Genomic DNA, 10,906 nt, shown 5'->3' with positions numbered 1-10,906 from the left:
GGCGAACCCTAGCTAACGGGACACTTTATAATTTGCCCACCTAGTTGCTCCCTGAGACTGAGTAGTCGTTCTATGGACATGACATCTTCACCCAGTCTGGCCAATAGTCAGATGGTGTTAATGTCATTTACGTCTGCAGATTACAGGTGACTACCCAGATCAAATAGCATAATTCAATGTAGTAACCAATGATCCAGCACATTTGGAGGTACTAGGGGGCTACAATAAACATATTGTAACATCAGTAGCGCTTGTTACTGCACAGAAAGATTTTCTAACTTGCCAGAATATCTTCCTATAACCCAAATGATCTTGCTTCTTTATCAGAAGATGAAAGGCAAGGTGTTCATCCATAGATGCACAGCTTCTAGTTGGGAAGATCCTGATGCTACAAGCAGAATGGTCTTCCTTTTGTCATTCGCAGGAAGACATCTACCCATCGAAATGGTTTCCTCAGATGCCCTTTCCAGATGCTGAGTATTACCATCAACAATCATACACATTTGCACTGTTGAATTTGCATGCAAAGGCCACTACTTTAGGGATGGAGGAAGGTGGGGCACTGATCTTCTGAAAAATATATATCCTGGCTGATTTGAAGTTCCCTACATCAGCTCAGGCAGGAAGTACTAGCAAGGTCCTACAGACTTCATTATGTGACCAAACTGGTCCAGGACTGCTGGTGATGTGTAGCTCTGAAGCTTTTTTTAAGGAATTTTTTTATTTCCCAGTCCAAGTTTAGTGGCATAAAATGGTTTTATAGTGCTTATAGAATCTAATCGAATTGTAACGTTTTGGGAAGAATTGCAGGGCCTTTAAAGAGGAACTGGACCCATAGAAATAAAGTTACTTTTATGATATAAGGGGAGTTTGGAAATGGAAATTGTGCCTAAGCAGTAACCTAAAAAGTTACCTTTTTGTTTTAAATTGTCCTTAAAATTTGCGGTGTACTTTCTGGTACTGTATGTGAGGGTGTCTAGACACTCCTGTGCCCACAGCTTCATAGCTGTGAGATTTAAGGTGCCTCTGATGGTTATTCTCAGATTTGGAGTAAGATGTGGTGGTGTCACTACTGTGCTATCTACTGTTCTTCCTACAGGAGGCTATACAATGAGGAAGCAAAGACCTACCCTCTAGCTACATTGCCTCCATACAGAGATACAGTGCAGAACAAGGCATCATAGGGCAGTAATGAGGGGAAAACCTGTTGCAGTAGACCAAACCAGGTTATACCTGTATGTTGTGGCCTTTCAGGTGCTTATCTATTATCGATGCTACCCGCTGAGACCACCGCCTGTGGAAGGGAATTGCACATCCGCTCTTACAGTAAAGAACCCTCTTGTTTTATAGGCGCATAGAGCAGGGCTCGGGAGCGAGCATGCACAAGGAGTGCCAGCGGGGGACCCAAGGAGGAGAAGGAGGATCGGGTGGCTCTGTGCAAAGAGAATGCACAGAGCAGGCAAGTATGATACGTTAAAAAAAAAAAAAGCCGAACCTCCAATACCACTTTAAGCAGGGATTCTAAAACTCCTATTTTTTTCCTTTTTGCTTCAACCCACTTTTAAATTCTTTCACTTGTACAGTCAGTATAATGCTGATTTAAAATCTGTTTCTAAACTAATTTGTATATAAACATGTGCAAACAATTGTGTAGTAACTGACTGGATGTAATATGGATGAATTGTGTAGGCAGCCCTTCATAGTATAAGGACCACAGAGTCTGTTAATCAAGACTGATCTCAAACACAATCAATGGGGTTGATTTACTAAAATTGGAGAGTGCAAAATCTGGCATGGTAGCCAATCAGCTACTTACGTCAGCTTGTTCATTTAAGCGTTGACAAAAAAACTAAAACCTAGAAGCAGATTTTGCATTCCCCACGTTTAGTAAATCAACCCCAATGTGTAGCCAGGTTTAGGGTTTGCATGCAATGCCATCAGATAGAAGCAAGAAAAAATCTATATAGTGCATGCTGTTCTGGGAAATATGGATCTTTGCTGTATTTAATGTTGTGATGTGGCTGATGATTACAATGCTTTCGAGCTTTACTAGAACAACTGCTGTTTGATGTTTACTATGTCGTTGCAGTAGAAGAAAATTAAATACACTGTATATACATGCTCTGCCTTGGTTTTATGATGCATTTTCAATGATGGCAATGCAATTAAAACAAGAAAGCGGATGGAATGCAAATGTATAGGACAAGCTGTGACAGAATACATGACAAAACAGACCCTGTGTAAATTGTATTCTCTCCCAACCTTGTAGAGCCATGTAAATCAGTTTTATATCACTAAGACCCCTTTCACACTGGGGCGGTGCGGGCGTTAGCGGTAAAGCGCCCCTGTTAAAGCAGCGCTTTTAGGATGCTAGCAGGGTACTTTTAACACAGTCATAGGCTGCATTCACCTGATCAGAGTGATTTGCAGACATTTTTGATTTGAGAGTTTTGAAAGCATATAGGAGCGTTTTAGAAGCGTAATACAATCATTTTACCTTTGTATTCTAGCTTAATTTTTTTTGTTTTTTTGTTTTAGCCAATAGAAAGCACTAGAAGCAGGAGGCTAGGGGTGGATAGCTGCTGTTTGGCATGAAAACTCGTGAAAATGATTGTATAAACACTCATGTTGCGCGTTTTCAGGCGTTCCAATTGAAGTCTACAGGGCCAAAAACCTTCCAATCTGTCTGAAAAGAAACGCCTGTACCTTTTTGAGCAACAAGAATTTCACTACAGGGGTCATTAAGATTATTGGGATTTTGCTTGTTAAGTGTCCTGAAGCTTTGCGCTACAAAACACTTACCGGTAGGTGTGAATGGGAACTTATAGATTTTATAGAATTTCCTTTCCTCTCCTAGTGTCTGGGTGGCATTTTTAAGATCACTTGGAGCCAATTTGATTACCGGTACTTACTTGATAAAAAATAGAGGAAAATGGATGCTGATTTACGGTCTAGGTTACATCACATTAAGCATAGTAGTGTGTCACTTCTTTCTACTCGCGTATTACACACTCAAGGATGGACTAGAATACATAGACCCTGATTTAAAAAGTCTACACATAAGCATGCCTAAACACAATAAGACAATAATAATAATGAACTTGCATTGCTGTGGGCTCATATACAGTACTGGCAACTAGAGATGAGCTCAGGCGTGTTTGCATTGTCCACGTGCAGAGCCCGCCAGGAAGTCGGCGCGTTGCTGCGCTAATCACAGGCAGTGAGACATTGCCCGATCTCTGCAGCCGCGCATCGGGGCAATGTCTCACTGCCTGTGATTAGCACAGCGCTGCACCGACTTCCTGGCGGGCTCTGCACGAACACGCCTGAGCTCATCCTTACTGGCAACCTAGTGCGGATGTCCATTCATCTTTTTTGAATGTCTGTGCTGTAGTCATCTTATTTAAAGCAGAGCTCCACCCAAAAGGGGAAGTTCCACTTTAAGCACTCCGCCCCGCCCCCCCTTGTAATGCCACATTTGGCATGTCTTTTTTTTTTGGTACCCAATTTTGACAGGTACCTTCTCCCACTTCCGCTTTGGCCGCCTAGGCCAGTGGTCATCAACCCTGTCCTCAGGGCCCACTAACAGGTCAGGTTTTATGTATTACCTTGGGGAGATGCAGACTAGAATACTGCAATCACTGAGCAGCAATTGACATCACCTGTGATGTATTTCAGTTATCTTGTTGTTAGTGGGCCCTGAGGACAGGGTTGATGACCACTGGCCTAGGCGATTTGAGCGGAAATTCTCCTCTACCGCTCCCTCCCTGCAATCTTCTGGGACATGTCACAGGTCTCAGAAGATTTCATGACCAATGAGGAGGCGCAGTGTACACCCAGCTGTGAAGGCACAAGCCGTCACAACCTGGGTGCCCACACTTGTGCCCACCCTGTAAGAGGCGAGGGAGAGAAGCGAAGGGTTCAGGTGGCCCCATCGCTGGATCCTGGAACAGGTGAGTGTCTGTTTATTAAGGCCTCATGCACACTGGACATTATAATAGTGTTATAAAAAAAAAAAAAAAGATTTTTAAAGTGTTTAACTTTTTTTTCAAAGGATCAAAAACTTTAAAAAAAAAAAAACGCTGCTGAGCCATGTTTTTTGACGTTAGATCGTTTTAACAGCTGAAAAACTCCTCTCAGAATCCACTGGTTTTGGGTTTTTTTTTTACAGCCAAAAACAGTTAATAACAGGTGTGCATGGACACATAGGATAACATTCTGGAGATTTTATTGACTTTAGAAAAAAACGTCTGAAGCCAAAAACAGCAGCTGTAAAAACGTCCAGTGTGCATGACGCTTAAAAATCAGCAGCTACCGACTATAAACACAAATACAACTGGAACTCCGCTTTAACATATGTACAGCAGAGCCATGAATTTTTTTTTTTTATCACTGAAAGTAGTGACCAAATTCCACCCAAACATGACCAGCACTGCTGCGACTTTACGATGCATTGCGCTGCAAAGCATTTTTTTTAGCGCTCACCATCAAACAATAGTATTCTGCTTTGCCTTGAATTTTGACTGTGTTTAGAAATGCAGCCCTGAACTGTTTGTATGAATGAGCCCTAAGGCTGGGTTCACTGTTGATATGCGGTAACACTTGTTTTACATGGTGTGCTGCAGTGCCATTCTTTCCTAATGGCACCTTGGCTCACCTTGCCAACGGACAGGTTACAGTGTATGGCCAGCTTTTGTCTCTACATTCCCTGTAAGTGACAGCTTACAAAGTATACAGAATGCATATATTTCATGTACTTCTTCTGTACATAAAAGGCAATTCATGCTTGTATACGATTAAATATAAAACATGTAAGATAAACACTCACTACACTAACAAGGTAGTACTATGGTATGAAGGTAGTTCTATAATAAGGTGTTAAACAAGTCAAAAACTGGCAGTACCCATCAGATTCAGGAACGATGCCAATTCACAAAATGATGCCGTCTACAGAAATGTGTATGTGTATCGTGTACACTTGTTCAAACCCTTCAGGATGGAAGAACAGAGGTGTAAAGATTGATAGTCTGATAGAAAGCAGACAAATTGGAGCTCTACAGATCAATATTTCTAGAGCTATTCATCTAAGAAAGATCTAGTTTATGAACGATCATTTTACAATGTTTCTTAGAGGAATGAAACTTTGGTTTGATATTACCCATTTCTTCAGACCGCTATCAAGAGGTTGTGAAACGGAACAGAAGAGTGTGCAGAGCTGTGACATACTGTGATGTACAGCCAGGAGTCAATGGACAATGGTAGAAATTAGATTTCCTTGTCCCACTGCCAGTGTCTCAGGATCTTTGCTCTCTTCAAGGTCTATGCCAGCTCAAGTCTCTTTAGCATTCAACATCCTTTCTGTTGTGTCAGATGTCTGGTCCCCAGCTGCCTTGTGTGGATCCATCCAGGCCACTACTTCACTGCTGTGTTTTGCAGTGAAGTTAGCAGCCACCAGATAGATGGAAGCACAGCAGGGGAGCAGGCATCCAACATTCCTAGATGAATGTTGAGTACTGTCCGTGATACTTTTTTTATTTGCACTAACATACAATTTTTCAGGACAAGCTTTCGGGGTATGTCCCCTTTTTCAAGGTCCAAGCAGTAAATTTGTAAATCAGTACTGCTTGGACCTTGAAAAAGGGGACATACCCCGAAAGCTTGTCCTGAAAAATTGTATGTTAGTGCAAATAAAAAAAGTATCATGGACAGTACTCAATTTTCTCTGTCACAATTGCACTAATACGGCTACAATCACATTAAGCTAGATGAATGTTGAATGCTGTGGAGTCTTGATTTGCCATAAACTCTTGTAGAGAGCAAACACCGAGGCAAGTCAATGCAACAGGTAAATATACATTCTAAGCCTAATCTATCTAGCCCTGTAAAGAAAAGATGGCTATACTTGCCTATTCTGCAGCTGCACCGATCCGGTCCCAGGCTGAGTTGTTGGTGGCTTCAGTGTGAAGGAAAGGCTGCGGACAATGGAAGCCCCATAGAAAGTCTAAGGCAGGCCATAGACGGTGTGAAATTCACACGATTCCCCCATCAATACAGACAGTGTTGACAGAGGAATGCCTCCTGCCAAAACATTGTCTTCTCCTGCCGTGGTGAAAAACATCCCCATCAAGAGAAGACAGTGAGAGTATTGCTAGCAGCTATAGCAGCCACTTGTGATAACTGCAAGTGAATCCGGCAGGCTAGTTGTGCCCAATTTGGGCCCAAGTCGAACAACTTAGAGCGGAGGTCCACCCTAAAATGGACCTCCGCTCATCGGAATCCCCCCCCCTCCGGCGCCACAATTGGCACCTTTCAGGGGGGAGGGGGGTGCAGTTACCTGGATAATCCAGGTAACTGCACCCACTTCCGGGATAGCTGTCTGCGGAAAGGGGCGTAGATTACGCCCCTTTCCGCAACTGCCCGCCCCTTTGCGCAAGTGCCCCGCTGCCTGCTGGGAAACACACAGTTCCCAGAGGCAGCGGGGACCGTCCGGATTGCGCCGCGCGGCTCGCGCATGTGCAGTAGGGAACCGGGAAATTAAGCCGAAAGGCTCCATTTCCTGATTCCCATACCCAAGATGGCGGCGGCAGGACCCGACAGACGACCTAGCGATCGGCTTCGGGTGCCGACATCGCGGGCACGCTGGACAGGTGTCACTATTTTAAAAGTCAGCAGCTGCAGTATTTGTAGCTGCTGGCTTTAAAAAAAAAAAAAAAAACGCGGAGTCCCGGTGGACTCCCGCTTTAGTACATTCAGCCTGCCCATTAATGGTTCAAATCTCGGCCAGCTTCTGCTGAACCAGCCAAGATTTGAACTGTAAATGTCAGGATTAAGAGTGACGTCACTTCCAAGCCATTGTTGGCTTTCTCCTGCACACAGAGGGAACTGCTGGAGACCGGACGGGCTTCAGAATAGGTAAGGATAGCCACCATTTATTTAAAGGGTTAGATAGATTAGGCTTAGAATGTGGATGGGAGTAGGTTTAGAGTTAGTTAGGTTTTGCATTTACTTCCACTGTAAAGGAATTTAACCATTTTGTAGTAAGACTCTCTGTATGGGCAAAAAAAATAAAAAATTCATAATAATAATTAAATATCTATATATATTCCAATTGATGGTGGATTGGATTTGCTGATTTTTTTTTTTTTGTACATTATACACAACATTGCCTTCAACCGTATCCAATCATACGCTAAAATGTACAAATGCATGGAGGAAAGATTTATGTAGTTACACATACATGCACACTCCATAATAAGAGGCACCCCAGTGTCTGTAACATAACTAGGTAGTGTGGTGTTGCCCATAATATTGAGGCATTGGCTTTCATTTTCTAATCCGCGCAGAAAAATGATAGATGAAATATGATGGCTTGTTTGGGCCGGATCAGAACTTTAGACTGAGCTATCATGGGTAAACCTGCATCGGGTGCTTGGACTGTTTTACAAAATAAAATAGAGGCATTCTATGACACATAAAACGGCATATAAAATCATTACAAGGTGCAAACCATTGGTAAGCAAGGATCTCCCTTTAGAACGACTGACAAAGCCCTTGTGTGAAGAAAGAAAGCGTTCAGGAATGATAGAGCAGAATTTTGTGGCACCAGGTCAGTAATTGGCCACATATCCTCTTTAACAGCAGTACCAATACACCAGTTCAGCAAAATGTTTCCTCCTCGTTCCACAGGAAGGTGCAATCTTCATTATAAAATCCACAGCTCCATGGTTAAAGTGCTCTATTCTGCGTATGCGAGGTCTTCAAACAGAGTTCAAGTGCAGATGTGTCCAGGTGTATTCCAAGAGCAAAAGCTTGCCTGCAAGTGAGTCTTTCCATTCTTGCCATTGCTACTTATTATCCTCACATAGTGTGTGTGTGTAGTCACCCCAAAGGTATTAAAAGGACAGCTGGAGCCATTAGCCGACCATCTTGAATAATTAGCTTCTAACCAGCAGATGCAGTCATTTGCACTCCGTTCAAGTCAAGATTGTTTAATAATCGCCTCTGCATAATAAAAATGCCACGTGCTACTTGTATTGCAATCCCCACTCTTTAGTTGCCTTTTTCTTGCTTCAGAATACTGTATGTGCATCCTTTAATCAGAAGGAGAGGAAAGAAGCATTAAATCAGGAGTCATTGCAAGATATTCATACAGTGACAAAAGAAAAAATTCCATGCTGATTACTATTTGATTTATATCCATATTTTTCTTGCAGTCTAAAATTACAATCATCAATGATATATGGTGTAGAATTCTAGGCCTGATATGACAGGCGCCTGTGCTGACCTGTTTTAGACGTTAGTTCCCTTGCCCTATATTTATCCCCAGCATGTGGTATTCTGTGTTTGCTACTTTATGATCAAAAACTTCCTGGATTAGATGCTTTTATACCACTATATTGGCAGTTTTTAAGGAAGCTACCAAGTAGAAGTCAATCATCACACAGGTTGTACAATTTTACATTACTGCTCCATTTTGTCTGACATTAAAGGCGAACGCCGTCTTTAGCAACGTCTTACACCTATGTTCAGGGTACAACATGACAGCGTGAGGGGGCTCCTCCAACACACTGCAGCTGCTGTCACTTTTAAAGCAATAGTAAACAGAAAAAAAAGTTCACACCTGCAGGGCAATATCATAATGTGCTAGGATGCACCACATACTAGCACATTTTGAAAGACTTACCTTAAAACGAAGCTCTGCAGAGGCACGCTGTCACCACTGCAGATGCTTCCATCTTCATCCGGTCTTCCTTACAGGTTCCCAAACTCCAGCCGTCTGACTGGTCGAGTCACGACTACCTCCCTCCCATACGGCACGCAACTCTGAAGGAACGGGATGGGTATGTCATTCCTTTAGAGTGCATGCGCTGGTTACGTCACCAGCTGCTGCTCACTAGAATATGTTCTAAATGGTACACGTTTAGGAGATATTCATTTTACCTACAGGTGAGATTTATTATAAGCTTAGCTGTAACACTTTAAAATCAGCATGGCTGTTTGAGGCTCCGCCTCCACAGCCGCATCATTCATTCACATAAATCTGTGAATGAATAAAGTACAAGTCCCATCTTCTACTGCGGCAGATTAACTTTTGTTCTCAATGGAATATACATGGAAGAGGAGTATACATTCTATTAGGTTAGAACAAAGAATACACAAGATGCAAGAGTTTACAGTCTATTAAGGTATAATGGACAATACAAAAGGGTTAAGAGCTTACAGTCTACTGAGGTATAATGAAGAATAAACAAGGGTGAAGAGCTTACAGTCTATTAAGAAAAGAGGGGCGATGAGAAATGGAAAGGTAGGGCAGTTTGCCAAGACTGACCATATTTCTAATCCCAAACTCAAAAATAGTGTGATGGACTTTCTCGGTAATAATAACAAACAAATGCATAACATAAAAAAACTATTTATTACATAAAACATACAGGGTATATTAAAACACCAAGCAAAAATAGTATTCAAATAGCAAATACTCAGGATAATATGTATCCTGAGTATTTGCTATTTGAATACCATTTTTTTGTTTTAATATACCCTGTATGTTGTTTTATGTAATAAATTGTTTTTTATATTATTCATTTGTTATTAGTACTGAGATAGTCCATCACACTATTTTTGAGTTTGGGATTAGAATTACGGTCATTCTCAGCAAACTGCCCTACCTTCCCATTTCTCATCGCCCCTCTTTTCATATATAAATTTGGATGAATACACAGATCTGTACTTCAGAAAACTAAAAGTTTCCAGCCCTTTTGTTAAGTCGGGCGAAAGATTGGCTTCTCTTGAACAGATATGATCATACATTGATGAAAAGAACCTGCCGAATTTCAATCCATGTATAGACAGCTTAAAAGGGGTTGTAAACCCGCAAGGTTTTTCACTTAAATGCATTCTATGCATTAAGGTGAAAAACCTTCTGTAGTGTAGCAGCCCCCCCAGAGCCCCCCTTTTACTTACCTGAACCTGATCTTTCCAGCGACGGGGAAGAGCACAGCAGCTCCAGCTGCTGTCTCCGATCCTCATTGGATAGATTGATAGCAGCAGGAGCCATTGGCACAGGGGCAGGGCCGGGTTTTGCTGTCTGTGTCAATGGACGCAGCAGCAAGACTCAGATCGTGCCCGCACGAGTGCCCCCATGAAAAGCACTCGAGAAGAGGAGGAGCCAGGAGCGCCGCTGAGGGACCCCAGAAGAGGATTGGGGCCACTCTGTGCAAAACCCTTGCACAGAGGAGGGAAGTAAGAAATTTTGTTTACATTAAAAACAAAAACAAAAAAAACTCAAAAAACCTTAAAAACCCCTTTAAGGTTTCCGGTGATGTTGCTCGGAATAAGTGTTTTGGAATTATTTAAAACTTTTCCTATACATGTGTCTCTTATGGAAGCAGACATGGCAGCCTGAGAAGTTGTAACTTTCTCCACAACAATCCTATGCATTTCAATATCATTCATCTGCTGCTGGGTCAGGCTGTGAAAACAAATTACAATTCCACAGAAATGTGCCCAGAGCCTTACAAAACAGGAACTTTGTGCTGCATTGTGAATTCCAAATGCGTTAAGCGCTTTTCTTCCAAGTCTTATGGATTGCTTAAATTGTAGAGAGAATTAGTTCTACTACATCTGCCAAGGCTTGAAGCTCTGCAACAGACTTCCCCTTTGGGAAAAAAATGTGCACGTTATTGATAGATTACATTTTAAGAATGACACATTGTCCCTGTTTAGAAACAAAATAGACTTTCCACTTGCTTCCATCATTGTCCCCAATGAAAAACAGAGTACAGATGAGGCAAACATCAGACGCAAATCATTTTTACCCAATCCTACACAAAAAAAACAAATAAAAAAACTGTTTAAATCAGTCAATAATTTGACCATAAAGTTCCTATGCTGTTTTAAAAATTCA

At 42.0% G+C, this 10,906-nt stretch overlaps 1 protein-coding gene across 1 annotated transcript in view; it reads right to left on the bottom strand.

Annotated features, from left to right (window-relative positions):
- Positions 1-7,082: 7,082 nt before the first annotated feature.
- Positions 7,083-10,906, bottom strand: part of SEMA4G (semaphorin 4G) — a 305,506-nt gene continuing 301,682 nt past the window's right edge. Inside the window, exon 16 of the mRNA XM_077455317.1 lies at positions 7,083-8,090. The gene's annotated coding sequence lies outside the window, so the exon portion shown is untranslated. The remainder of the gene's footprint in view (positions 8,091-10,906) is intronic.

The sequence above is a fragment of the Lithobates pipiens genome, unplaced genomic scaffold (genome assembly GCF_037356315.1).
Source record: "Lithobates pipiens isolate NorthernLeopardFrog02 unplaced genomic scaffold, aLitPip1_a1.2 Scaffold_25, whole genome shotgun sequence".
In the NCBI taxonomy this organism is placed as follows: domain Eukaryota; kingdom Metazoa; phylum Chordata; class Amphibia; order Anura; family Ranidae; genus Lithobates; species Lithobates pipiens.
This window is presented reverse-complemented; position numbering and strand designations above follow the sequence as displayed.